Below are 14588 nucleotides of genomic sequence, written 5' to 3' on the forward strand. Positions count from 1 at the left end.
GGAAGCAACAGTTAGAACTGGACATGGAACAACAGACTGGTTCCAAATAGAAAAGCAGTACGTCAAGGCTGTATATTGTCACCCTGCTTATTTAACTTCTATGCAGAGTACATCATGAGAAACGCTGGGCTGGAAGAAACACAAGCTGGAATCAAGATTGCCAGGAGAAATCTCAATAACCTCAGATATGCAGATGACACCACCCTTATGGCAGAAAGTGAAGAGGAACTAAAAAGCCTCTTGATGAAAGTAAAAGACAAGAGTGAAAAAAGTTGGCTTAAAACTCAACATTCAGAAAACGAAGATCATGGCATCCAGTCCCATCACTCCATGGGAAATAGATGGAGAAATAGTGGAAACAGTGTCAGACTTTATTTTTTTGGGCTCCAAAATCACTGCAGATGGTGATTGCAGCCATGAAATTAAAAGACGCTTACTCCTTGGAAGAAAAGTTATGACCAACCTAGATAGTATATTCAAAAGCAGAGACATTACTTTGCCGACTAAGGTCCTTCTAGTCAAGGCTATGGTTTTTCCTGTGGTCATGTATGGATGTGAGAGTTAGACTGTGAAGAAGGCTGAGTGCCAAAGAATTGATGCTTTTGAACTGTGGTGTTGGAGAAGACTCTTGAGAGTCCCTTGGACTGCAAGGAGATCCAACCAGTCCATTCTGAAGGAGATCAACCCTGGGATTTCTTTGGAAGGAATGATGCTAAAGCTGAAACTCCAGTACTTTGGCCACCTCATGCGAAGAGTTGACTCATTGGACAAGACTGTGATGCTGGGAGGGATTGGGGGCAGGAGGAGAAGGGGACGACAGAGGATGAGATGGCTGGATGGCATCACTGACTCGATGGACGTGAGTCTGAGCGAACTCCGGGAGATGGTGATGGACAGGGAGGCCTGGCGTGCTGAGATTCATGGGGTCGCAAAGAGTTGGACACGACTGAGCGACTGAACTGAACTGAACTGAACAATAGCCAGACATGGAAGCAATCTAAATGTCCATCAGGGAGTGATGAATAAAAAAAGATGTGGTATATATACTAAAGGAGATCAGTCGTGATGTGAGAGTTGGACTGTGAAGAAAGCTGCACGCTGAAGAATTGATGCTTTTGAATTGTGGTGTTGGAGAAGACTCTTGCGAGTCCCTCGGACTGCAAGGAGATCCAACCAATCCATCTTAAAGGAGATCAGTCCTGGGTATTCACTGGAAGGGCTGATGTTGAAGCTGAAACTCCAATACTTTGGCTACCTGATGCGAATAGTTGACTCATTTGAAAAGACCCTGATACTGGGAAAGATTGGAGGCAGGAGAAGGGGACGACAGAGGATGAGATGGTTGGATGGCATCACCAACTCAATGGACATGAGTTTGGGTAAACTCTGGGAGTTGGTGATGAACAGGGAGGCCTGGTGTGCTGTGGTTCATGGGGTCGCAAAGAGTCAGACACAACTGAGTGACTGAACTGAACTGATATATATATATATATATATATATATATATATATATATATATATATAATGGAATATTACTCAGCCATAAAAAATGAGATAATGTCATTTGCAGCAATATGGGTGGACCCAGAGATTATCATATTGAGTGAAGTAAGTCAAATATGATATTGCCTATATGTGAAATCTAAAAATAAAGTCACAACTGAGCTTATTTACAAACAGAAATAGAGTCACAGGTGTAGAAAAAAATGTATGGTTACCAAAGAGGAAATGGAGGGAGGAATAAATTGGAAGACTGGTATTGAAATATATATACTACTATTTATAAAATACATAACTAATCTGGACCTACTGTATAATACAGGTAATTCCAGTCAATATTCTGTAATAACTTATATGGGAAAATTTTAAAAAGTGCAACATGTATTACTGATTTACTCTGTTGTATAACAGATAATAAAACATTGTAATCAATATACTCCAATAAAAATTAATTTTTTTATTTTTTATTTTTTAATTAATGAATTTATTTTTTTACTTTACAACATTGTATTGATTTGGCCATACATTGACATGAATCCACCATGGGTGTACATGTGTTCCCCATCCTGAACCCCCCTCCCACCTCCCTCCCCATCCCATCCCTCTGGGTCATCCCAGTGCACCAGCCCTGAGCACCAAATCTCAAGTGAAATTGAAAGAAGAGGAAAGCAGACATTAATTCAGGTATATCAATGGTTTACAAGCATTTTAACAACAGAATTGTGTGCTGGGCTCTCAAATTTGACTTTAGCTCTGAGATAACTTATGGAAGACCTCTCAAAAAGTCAATATTTTCATATGCACACTTGTCTTTTTTGTTGAACTTCTATTAATAGCCTTTTCTGGACAAACTGAGTTTTATGGGTTGACAATGTCAATGTAAGAACTTAGAGGCCTATGGTAGCTTAGGGTAGACTATGATTCATGTTCTTAGTTCAGGGATTTTTGTAAATGATCACTCACTCATAAATACAAAATTACACATGCTCTGTGTTTATTTGCTTGTTTTCCATCCTTGTTCTTACTGATTTAATCCTTGTTCAAAGAAATAACAATATGGGTTTAACTAACATCAGTTGTCAATGGCTTATTAATATTATCAGTTCTCAAATGGGATTTTCAGTTGAAATTACTTTGTCAATTGAAAAAATCTTTTAAATTATCCAGATTTAAAATTGCTATTTCAGTTCAGTTCAGTCACTTAGTCGTGTCCGACTCTGCAGCCCCATGGATTGTAACATGCCAGGCTTCCCTGTCCATCACCAACTCCCAGACCTTGCTCAAACTCAAGTCCATCAAGTCAGTGATGCCATCCAACCATCTCACCCTCTGTCATCCCCTTCTCCTCCTGCCTTCAGTCTTGTCCTGCATCAGGGTCTTTTCCAATAAGTCAGTTCTTTGCATCAGGTGGCCAAAGTATTGGAGCTTCAGCTTCAGTATCAGTCCTTCCTGTGAATATTCAGGACTGATTTTCTTTAGGATTGACTGGTTTCATCTCCTTGCAGTCCAAGGGACTCTCAAGAGTCTTCTCCAACACCACACTTCAAAAGCATCACTTCTTCAGGGCTCAGCTTTTTTATGGTCCAATTCTCACTTTCATACATGACTACTGAAAAACCATAGCTTTGAATAGACAGACCTTTGTCGGCCAAGTAATGTCTCTGTTTTTTAATATGCTGTCTAAGTGTCTTTTAATTTCATGGCTGCAGTTATCACCTGCAGTGATTTTGGAGCCCCCAAAATAAAGTCTGTCACTGTTTCCATTGTTTCCCCACCTATTTGCCATGAAGTGATGGGACCGAATGCCATGATCTTAGTTTTTTGAATGTTGAGTTTTAAGTCAGCTTTTCACCACTTCAGTATTCTTGCCTTGAGAACCCCATGAACAGTATGAAAAGGCAAAATTGCTATTTGGATATATGTAAAGATGTGAATGCATTTAATCGTAAGCTGATTATTATTTTTATGGACCACCAGGCATCTTCTACAGGTAGAAACCAGAAGAAAGGACTGTTGTTTACGTGTTACTTGATGAACTCTCAGGGACTGAATCCCCATCATCTTCCAGTCTGAGCCTATATGGGGATGGAGTACTGGCCAGTTGAGTAAGTTAATAAAGAAAAAGTAACATCAAATGATTTGTTTTTCTGTAGATGTCAATGCTGTTAGCAGAGTTATGCTTCTGTATTTTTTTAAGCATTTCTGCTTTCCTTGTGTGCAGAACAGAAGGATCACAGTGACAGGTATACCATTCTAATGTTAGAACTACTGAGTCTCAGATTGTCTGTCAAATCCAGAGTGATCTCCATTCCAGAAACAACAGCCTTCCCTTGTTTCTAAAAGTTTAAAAATACTTGAGTTAGTAGTAATATTAGAATTTATTTCCCTTTTATTATTTTATCAAAAAATTGTCATTTCTCTTGAGGTCTTTTTCATTTTACTCATTCTCGTTTCCTATTTTGTACCCTCTCCAGCATGTACTCTAATATTTTCCACAAAACAAACTCCTATTCATCTTTGAATAAACTTATCCTTCCCAGATGGCTCACAGATAAAGAATCTGCCTGCAATGCAGAAGACATGGGTTCTATCCATGGATTGGGAAGATCCTCTGGAGAAGAAAATAGCAACCCACTTGAGTATTCTGGCCTAGAAAGTCCCATGGACAAAAGAGCTTGGCAGTCCATGGGGCTGCAAAAGAATCAGACATGACTTTGTAACTAAGCAACAACAAGGATCTTGAGCGGTATCTGGGAGCCTGTCAACTCCTCTGGGTTTTACCTACTTACAAAAGAATTTTTTCAAAAGTTGACAATCTGTATACATTTATTAACATTCACAAGAGAGAGATTGTCTTGATTCTTATTTTGTCCTGATAATGTGCCTGACTAGCCTATTCTTTTATACAGTAAGAGGTGGAAAAAATCAAGCTCAGAATTTCCATCAGACTTTTGGAGAATTAGCTAAATAATGAATACATAGCTAAAGAGTGAAGACAGAGTGCATTACTTACCTTGCCTCTTAGATTGTCAGGAATGGTAACTAGGATCTGGTGTCTACTCCTATTGCCTGTGCCTGCTGACCTACAGCCACCATATGTGAGAGCATCTCCTTCCACGTTGGCCAGGCTGGTGTCCAGATCAGCAATGCCTGCTGGGAGCTCTACTGCCTAGAACACAGCATCCAGCCTGATGGCCAGATGCCAAGTGATAAGACTATTGGGGGAGGAGATGACACCTTCAACACCTTCTTCAGTGAGACAGGTGCTGGCAAGCATGTGCCCAGGGCAGTGTCTATAGACCTGGAACCCACAGTCATTGATGAGGTTCACACTGGCACCTACTTCCAGCTCCTCCACCCTGAGCAGCTTATCACTGATAAAGAAGATGCTGCCAATAATTGTGCCTGAGGTCACTATACCAGTGGCAGGGAGATCATTGACCTTGTCTTGGACCGAATTTGGAAATTGGCTGACCAGTGCACAGGTCTTCAGGGCTTCTTGGTGTTCACAGCTTTGGTGGGGGAACTGGTTCTAGGTTTACCTCCCTGCTGATGGAACATCTCTCTGTTGATTATAGCAAGAAGTTCAAGCTGGAATTCTCTATTTACCCAGCCCCCCAGGTTTCTACAGCTATAGTTTAGCCCTACAACACCATCCTCACCACCACACCATCCTGGAGCATCTGATTGTGCCTTCATGGTAGACAATTAGGCCATCTATGACACCTGTTGTGGAAACCTTGATATTGAGCACCCAACCTACTGCCTGTTAGCCAGATAGTGTCCCCCATCACTGCTTCCCTGAGGTCTGATGGAGCCCTGACTGTGGATCTGACAGAATTCCAAACCAACCTGGTGCCCTATCCCCACATTCACTTCCCTCTGGCCACATACACCCCTGTCATCTCTGCAGAGAAAGCCCACCATGAACAGCTTTCTGTAGCAGAGATCACCAATGCTTGCTTTGAGCCATCCAACCAGATGGTGAAAAGTGACCCTCGTGATGGTAAATACATGGCCTGCTGCCTGTTGCACTGTGGTGATGAGGTTCCCAAAGATGTTGTACTGCCATTGTCACCATCAAGACCAAGTGCGTCTCAGTTTGTGGACTGGTGCCCCACTGACTTCAAGGTTGGCATTGATTACTAGGTCCCCACTGTGGTACCTGGTGGAGACCTGACCAGTCCAGTGAACTATGTGCATGTTGAGCAACACCACAGCCGTCACTGAGATCTGGGCTCACCTGGACCACAGGTTGACCCGATGTGTGCCAAGCATGCCTTTGTTCAGTGGTAAGTGGGTGAGGGCATGGAGGAAGGAGAGTTGTCTGAGGCCTGTGAGGACATGGTTGCCCTTGAGAAGGATTATGAGGAGGTTGGTGTGGATTCTGTTGAAGGAAAGGGAGAGGAAGGAGAGGAATACTAATTACCATTTCTTTGAGCCCTGTGGCATATCGTAATCAGAGCTTCAGCATTAGCTGACAGGTGTAAAAACTTTCTGACTAGATCGTCTTCACTTTCAACTGTGATCATGTATTGCTTTCCCATGTGTACCTGTAACACTTCTGTCTCAAATGTAAAGGTTTTAAGGAAAAAAAAAAAAAAGAATGAAGACAATCTGATGATTAGAATGATGATAATGACAATGAAGCTGATCATAAGTAGAATTTAGAAGGTAAAAAAATTCTGGCACCAATTTAAAATAAATCTATTCTGTACTTTCTGCTCAGTTTTTGTAAACCCAAAATGTTTCTAAAAATAAAAATGTTTTAACTTCAAAAATTACAGTAGTATTAGACTTGCCATTAGAGATTGTCATTTAATGATTCAATAAATATTTATGATTAATTTTTAAAAATTTAATCCAAAGGATTTAATGCTTTAAGCTTAATGCTTAAAGTTGTTAATGTATAAAACAGCAAAATGAATTGTAGACTTACAGGAAAATTTTAAGAAAATATTTTAAAAATGACACATGTAAGCAGATTGATATGTATTTATCATTGTTTAATAAGGGATGTTAACAAACTAATATATTACATTGGCAACTTAACTAGTGAAGATTCTTCCTCCTAAGAATGTTTTTAAGTTTATGAACTATATTTGCCTAAGGCAATCCTAGCAAGCTCTTTAGAAAACTGAAGCAACTATCAATCAAGGAGACACATGAGGATATTCTGGTATAAGTTTTCAAAATATTCTTGTCTAAGAAATCAAAGATGACATTAAAAGATGGAGAGTATACCACGTTTCAGGGCTGGAAGAATGAATATTGTGAAAATGACTATACCACACAAAGCAATCTATAGATTAAATGCTGCTGCTGCTGCTGCTGCTAAGTCACTTCAGTCATGTCTGACTCTGTGTGACCCCATAGACGGCAGCCCACCAGGCTCCCCCATCCCTGGGATTCTCCAGGCAAGAACACTGAAGTGGGTTGGCATTTCCTTCTCTAATGCATGAAAGTGAAAAGGGAAAGTGAAGTTGCTCAGTCGTGCCTGACTCCTAACAACCCCATGGACTGCAGCCTACCAGGCTCCTCCGTCCATGGGATTTTCCAAGCAAGAGTACTGGGGTGGGTTGCCATTGCCTTCTCCTGATTAAATGCAATCCCTATCAAATTACCAACTGCATTTTTCACAACTAGAACAAAAACTTTCACAATTTGTATGGAAACACAAAAGATCCCAAATAGCCAAAGCAATCATGAGAAAGAAGAATGGAGCAGGAGGAATCAAGCTTCTTGACTCCAGACTATATTACAAAGTTATAGTCATCAAAACAGTATGGTACTGGCACAAAAAAGAAATATAGATCAATGGAACAAGAGAGAGATGCCAGAGATAAACCCATGCGCTATATCCTGACACCTTATTTTCAACAAAGAAGGCATGAATATACCATAGGGAAAAGACAACCTCTTCAGTACATGGTTCTGGGAAAACTGGACAGCTATGTGTAAAAGGATGAAATTAGAATACCATACATGAAAACAAACATGAAAACCAAACATGAAACCACCATACATGAAAATAAACTCAAAATGGATTAAAGACCTAATGTTAGAACAGAAACTATGAAGCTCTTAGAGGAAAACATAGGCAGAACACTCTTTGACATAAATCACAACAAGATACACAATGATCCATCTTTTAGAGTAGTGTCAATAAAAACAAAAATAAATACATGGGTTCTAATAAAACTTAAAGCTTTTGTACAGCAAAGGAAAATATAAACAAGGTAAAAAGACAAGATCAGAATGGGAGAAAATAATAGCAACTAAAACAACTGACAAAGGCTTTATCTCCAAAATATATAAGCAGTTCAACACCAGAAAAATAAACAATCCAATCAAAAAGTGGGCATAAGACCTAAACAGATGTTTCTCCAAAGACATACAGATGATTAATAAATACATGAAAAGATGCTCAACATTGCTCATTATTAGAGAAATGCAAATCAAAACTACAATGATGTATCACATCACACCGGTCAGAAAGGCCATCCTCAAAAAATCTAAAAGCTATAAATGCTGGAGATAGTGGGGAGAAAAGGGAACCCTCTTGTACTGCTGGTGGGAATGTAAATAGATACAGCCACTATGGAGAACAGTACTGTTGGTTGTTCAGTCACTAAATTGTGTCTGACTCTTTGCAAACCCAAGGACCGCAGCATGCCAGGCTTCCCTGTCCTTCACTATTTCCCAGAGTGTGCTCAAACTCATATCCATTGAGTCAGTGATACCATCCAACCATCCCATTCTCTGATGTCCCCTTCTCCTCCTGCCTTCAATCTTTCCCAGCATCAGGGTCTTTTCCAGTGAGTCAGCTCTTTATATCAAGTGGTCAAAGTATTGGAGGACAGTATGAAGATTTTTTTTAAAAACCTAGGAATAAAATGACCAAATGACCCAACAGTCCTACTAGTGGGCATATTCCCTGAGAAAACCATGATTGAAAAAAAACACATGTACTCCAATGTTCATTGCAGCACTGTTAACAAAAGCTAGGACAATAGAAGCAACCTAGATGTCCTTTGACAGATGAATGCATAACCAAGCTGTGGTATATATATATACAATGGAATATTTCTCAGCCATGAAAACGAATGCACTTGAGTCAATTCTAATGAGGTGGATCAACCTAGAGCCTATTATACAGAATGAAGTAAACCAGAAAAAGAAAAGCAAATATCATATATTAATGCACATGTATGGAATCTGGAAAGATGGTACTGATGAACGTATTTGAAGGGCAGCAGTGGAGATGCAGGCACAGAGAACAGACTTGTGGACACGATGGGGGAAGGAGAGGGTGGGATGACTTGAGAGAGTAACGTGGAAACATACACATCACCATATGTAAAATAGATAGTGGGAATTTGCTGTATGATGCAGGAAACTTTGTGACAAACTAGAGAGTTGGGATGGGGTGGGAGGTGGGAGGGAGTTTCAAGAGGGAGGGGACATATATATACATATGGCTAATTAATGTTGATGAATGGCAGAAATCAACACAATATTGTAGGACAATTATCCTTCAATTAAAAATAAATAAAAATTTTAAATGCTCTTATTTACCCTTTAACTTCTCTCTTACCTGCTTCTGTCAAATTTTTCTACACAGCTGATAGAGCTTTTGTACAAGACAATGTAAATAAGAGGCAACAGAAAAGGCCTCTTATAATAATTTATTCCCTTTGCTGAAGTTGTGTCCTTTGGATCCTTCACCTTGCGGAGGGAGTTCCGAAGGAGGAAAAGTTTCTGCACACTCAGAAACCTTCTCACAGGCAAGGACCAGGGGAAATTTCAGAACTTCAGAGGGGGAAGTGCATCTACAAGTGTGTGGAAGACAAAGAGGAGAAAATTTGGCAGAGAGATCAGTGCTGACTAGCAACTCACAACCAAGAAGCTGCATTGTAAGTCCATTGCTGCAAAACTGGTGCTGGGTGCTGAGGCTCAGGCTTTGGGGGTTGGACCCCAGGGAGAAGGCTGAGGTTGACTGCTGTGAAGAAACTCTGAGGGTCTACTATGACAAAGCTGAGGGGTTCCAGGGAAAATTCTGGGCCTGCAGAGAGGCAAGAGATCATTGTTATGGGGACTAACTCCTTGCATCCTGTAACTCTAAGTGTTCCCAGATTGCAGGATCCTGCTTTCACAAGTGCCATAGGTGGGATGAGCTGGCTGTGGTCTCCAAACCCAGAGACTGACACACCTGTCGACCTGCTATTGCCAAGGCTGTCGTGAGTGCCAGAAGTGTGGATGAGACAAGGCTGGGGTCTGTGATCCCAGAGGTGGGTGTGATGGTGGCTTCAGTGACTCCAACCTGTGAGCAGATGCATATCACTAACCACAACTTCCTGTGAGCCTATGCAGCTTGCCTCTTTCTAGGGATCCATGACCTAGGGCTAATTCCTCTGACAGAGCTCAGGACCTGCCTCAGACTATAGCAACATATGGCAGGTCTCTACTCTTCCAGGCCCTCGTTGCACATTCCAATTGTGGCTGCCATACCCCTCCCTCTCCCCAGTCTGACTGAACAGATAAGCCTTAATAAGCCTGGACCTTCACTCCCTCTTTTCTGGGCAGAGAACAGATGCTGGAGAGCACCCTGCAGGCAGAGGCAGGACCAGTACCAAAGCGGAACACAGGAGCTGTGTGAATAAAAAAAGGAAAGAATTCACTCCTGCAGAAGCAGGTGCTTTGGATTTAAACCCTACAATTAGCTTGAGATTGTGGACCCTGGGGGCAGTTGTGGACTTTGGAAACCAGAACAAGCTTCAGTTAGGGCATATCTGAGTAGGAGATGACTCCACAGTGCCCAGAGCAGGCCCAGAGACCTTCTAAGAAATATTGGAGGACTTTCTGAGTAGGCGCTTTGACTGGGGCAAAATGTGTGGCAAGGACAACTAATGTCACAGGACAATATTCTTCTTAGTAACTCTCTGTCTATATATCTATATATAGTTTTTTTCTGTTTTTGTTTTGTTCTATTTTTATTCCTTTTTAGTAATCATTTAATTTTTATTTTTTGCTTGCCTTTTCTTCTTTTTATGTTTTATTTTAAAATAAATTTATTTCCTTCCTATTTCTACAATACATTTTCATTATAATGTATTTTCCCATGTTTTGGTTTTGTATTTTTGCTACTCGAGTTTTTAGTGCCTGTTTTCATTTATGAATTTGTTTATTGATTTGATTGCTCTCTTCTTTTTTTGGTTCTTCTCTTTATTCTTTCTTTCTTTCTTCCTTTTCTGAGTGGGAGTTTGAGTTTCTTTGTGTGTTCCTATCTAATTAATATTGTTTTACTGTTTATCTTGGGGGTTTGTCTGCCTGTTAATTTTTTTTCTAGGTTGGTTTCATTTTTTCTCTCTCTTTTTCTTTTACAATTCTGTACCATGTGGAGGTTTGGTGCTCAGCAAGGGGTTGGGCCTGAACCTCCAAGGTGAGAGACCTGAATCCAATATGTTGGATCATCAGTGAACCCCTAAACCAAAGGGATATTAATCAGTGAAAGCTCTCCCAAAGGCCTCCATCTTAACACTAAGACCTGGCAGCATATAAAGGCTAGCAAGCGTCAATGCTGAACATCACACAACAAACAACTAGCAAAAACAGGAACACAATCCTACCCATTAACAGTCAGTCTGCCCAAAGTCATACCACGCTCACAGACATCCATAACACACCACTGGGCATGACACTGCCCCTTAGAGAGACAAGATCCAGTTCCATTCACCAGAAGACCGGAACCAGTCCCCTCACGAAGAAACTTTCACAAAGCATTGGTCCAACTGCACACACTGGGGGGAGACTCCACACGAAAGATGAACTGGGACCTTGCAGTCTGCAGAAAGGAGACTCCAAACATAGTAATTAAACGAAATGAAGAGACAAAGAAACATGCAGCACATAAAGAAGCATGGCAAAAATTCACCAGACACTGAAAGCAACTAGAAAAAGAAGAATAAAAAACCCGAATTTACTAGAAGGAAAGAAATCATAAAAATCAGAGCAGAAATAAATATAAAAGAGATGAAGGAAAAAATAGCAAAGATCAATGAAACTAAAAGCTTGTTCTTAGGAGATAAAATAGACAAACCATTAGCCAGACTCATTATAAGAAAAAGGGAGAAAACTGAAAGCAATAAAATTAGAAATGAAAAAGAAATTACAATAGACAATGCAGAAATACAAATGATCACAAGAGAGTACTATGAGTTATATGCCAGTAAAATGGACAACCTTGAAGAAATAGACAAATTCTTAGAAAAGCACAACCTTCCAAAAATGAACCAGGAAGAAATAGAAAATATGAACAGACCAGTCACAAGCACTGGAATTGAAGCTGATCAAAATCTCCCAACAAAGAAAAGCCCAGGGCCAGATGGCTTCACAGTCTAATTTTATCAAAACCCAGAGAAGAGCTAATGCCTATCCTGCTCAAATTGTTTCAAAAATTTGCAGAGGAAGGAAAACTCCCAAACCTATTCTACAAGGCCACCATCACCCTGATACCAAAACCAGAAAAAGATATCACCAAAAAAAGAAAATTATAGGCCATATCACTGATGAACATGGGTGCAAAAATCCTCAACAAAATTCTAGTGAACAGAATCCACCAATACATTAAAAGAATCATATACCATGGTCAAGCAGGGTTCAGCCCAGGGATCCAAAGATTCTTCAATATAAGCAAATCAATCAACGTGATAGACCACATTAAAAAATTGAAAGATAACACAATGGAATATTACCAGTCATAAAAAGGAACACATTTGAGTCAATTCTAACGAGGTGGATGAACCTAGAACCTATTATACAGAGTGAAGTAAGTCAGAAAGCGAAAGATAAATATCATATTCTAACATATATATATATACAGAATCTAGAAAAATGGTACTGAAGAATTTATTTACAGGGCAGCATTAGAGAAACAGACATAGAGAATGGACTTATGGACATGGGGAGAAGGGAGGAGAGGATGAGATGTATGGAAAGAGTAACATGGAAACTTACATTACCATATGTAAAATAGATAGCCAATGGGAATTTGCTGTATGGCTCAGGAAACTCAAACAGGGGCTCTGTATCAACCTAGAGGAGTGGGATGGGGAGGGAGATGGGAGGGAGTTTCAAAAGGGAGGGGGTGTATGTATATCTATGGCTGATTCATGTTGAGGTTTTACAGAAACAAAACAAAACTCTGTAAAGCAATTATCCTTCAATAAAAATAATTTTTTTAAATTTTTTTAAAATTGAAAGATAAAAACCATATGATCAAGAGGACCTTCAAGATTGCAGAACAATAGGACAGGGAGAATATCTTCTCCCTCACAAATATATTGAAAGATAACCTGCATGCAGAGCAACTCCCACAGAACATCTTCTGAACGCTGACAGAGGACCCCAGACTTCCAGAAAGCCAAACCAGTCTCACTGTAATGAAGCAGGGCAAAAGATAGAGACTAAACGGGATACAAAGGATTTCAGAATGGGGACCTGTGCCCTGGGAAAGGGAGTCCTGAAGGAGAGGAGGTTTCTGCACACTGGGAAACCCCTCACAGGCGGGATAAGGGGGAGCTTTGGAACCTCAGAGGCGAGTGCAGTGCAGCAAGACAGGTGCTCCAAAGGCAAAATGGAGAAAATTCACCACAGAGATTTAGCCAAACAGCACTTCCCAATTGAGGAGTGGCTCAAGTGCTCTTATCAGCCCACAGTGAGCGGGAGCTAGCTGCCAAAACCCAGGCTTCAGGAATCAGACCTCAGAGAGGGGGCCAGTGCCGACTGCCACAAAGATACTCTAAGGGGCCTGGCACAGCACAGCAGAGGCAAACCAGGAAAACTCTCAATCTGCCAGAGAAACAAAGGATCATTCCTGCAAGAAGGCCCTAATGCTACACTTTGATTCCACACACTCGCAGAACATGGGACTCCTCCCAAGCAGATGCTGAAAGGGGGTGAGCTGCTTGTGGTCTGCAGCCCCAGAGACAAAGAGCTAGGCATGGTGCCAGAGGTGGAAGGCAGGAGACCACTATGAACTCAGCCCCAGAGATCACAACTACTGCCAAGCTGAGTGTCACCACCCACATCTTCCTGAGAACCTTAGTGGCTTGGCTCTGCAAAGGGTCCCACAACCTGGGCCCAACTCCCCTGGGGAAGCACACGACCTTCTTCAGACTGGGGCGACCCCTGCACAGCCTAGCTGCAGTGATCACTCCCTACACACCTCTTTCCTCAGCACAGCTGAGCTAGTGAACCTGAATAAACTGCCGCTTTCACCGCCTCGTGTCTGGGCAGTGAACAGACCTGGGAGGGAGACTTAAAAGCAAAGGCGGCCCCAAACCAAAGCAGAACACCAGGGGCTGTGTGAGCAAAGGAAAGATGGGGAAACTGTCCTAGAAGTTACAGCTGCAGTGACTTAAATTCTAGGATTTAGCCTGAGACTGTATGTTAGGGACAACTGTAGATTTTGAGAGCAAATACAAACTGGAGCAAGATCTGAGTCTGAGCAGAGCCCACACTGCCCACAATAGGTCTAGAGACCTTCTCAGATATATTGGAAGACTTTCTGAGTAGGCAAGTCAACTGGAACAGAAAATGGAGAAATTTACTTGGACATTCTTCTCACTTCCACTCTCTACAGATTTACCTGCTTCCCCCCTTTATATTTTTTTTTTCTCATACTGCCCTAATGTGGCTCTTTATTACTTCTTTAATTTTTATTTTTTATAACCTAATTTTTCCTCTTTTAAAAAACCTTATTTTTAAGTAAATTCCATGTTTTTATTTTTTGTTCTAGATGTTTTATTTTTTACTTTGTATTTTTGAGAGTTTAATTTTTTCTGTGCTTTTGATTTTTGTTTATTTTACCTTTTGATTTTGTGTCTTTGAGAATCTACTAAAAATTTTTAGTATCTATATTATTTAGGGGTTTGAGTATTGGCTTGATTGCTCTCTTCTCTTTTGAGACTCTTTTTTTCTTTTTCTCCTTTTCCACTCTTTCCTCCTCTGTATAAATGTGTGAATCTTTTGGGATGATCTTGGCTGTTGAGAGTGATTTCACCATTAGTCTAGGGATTTTTGTCTTC

At 40.7% G+C, this 14588-nt stretch overlaps 1 pseudogene; it reads left to right on the forward strand.

Moving 5' to 3' along the window:
* The first annotated feature begins 4600 nt into the window (after positions 1 to 4600).
* LOC120851450 lies at positions 4601 to 5937 on the forward strand (annotated as a pseudogene).
* The last annotated feature ends 8651 nt before the right edge of the window (positions 5938 to 14588 follow it).

The sequence above is a fragment of the Oryx dammah genome, unplaced genomic scaffold (assembly GCF_014754425.2).
Source record: "Oryx dammah isolate SB20612 unplaced genomic scaffold, SCBI_Odam_1.1 HiC_scaffold_25, whole genome shotgun sequence".
NCBI lineage: Eukaryota > Metazoa > Chordata > Mammalia > Artiodactyla > Bovidae > Oryx > Oryx dammah.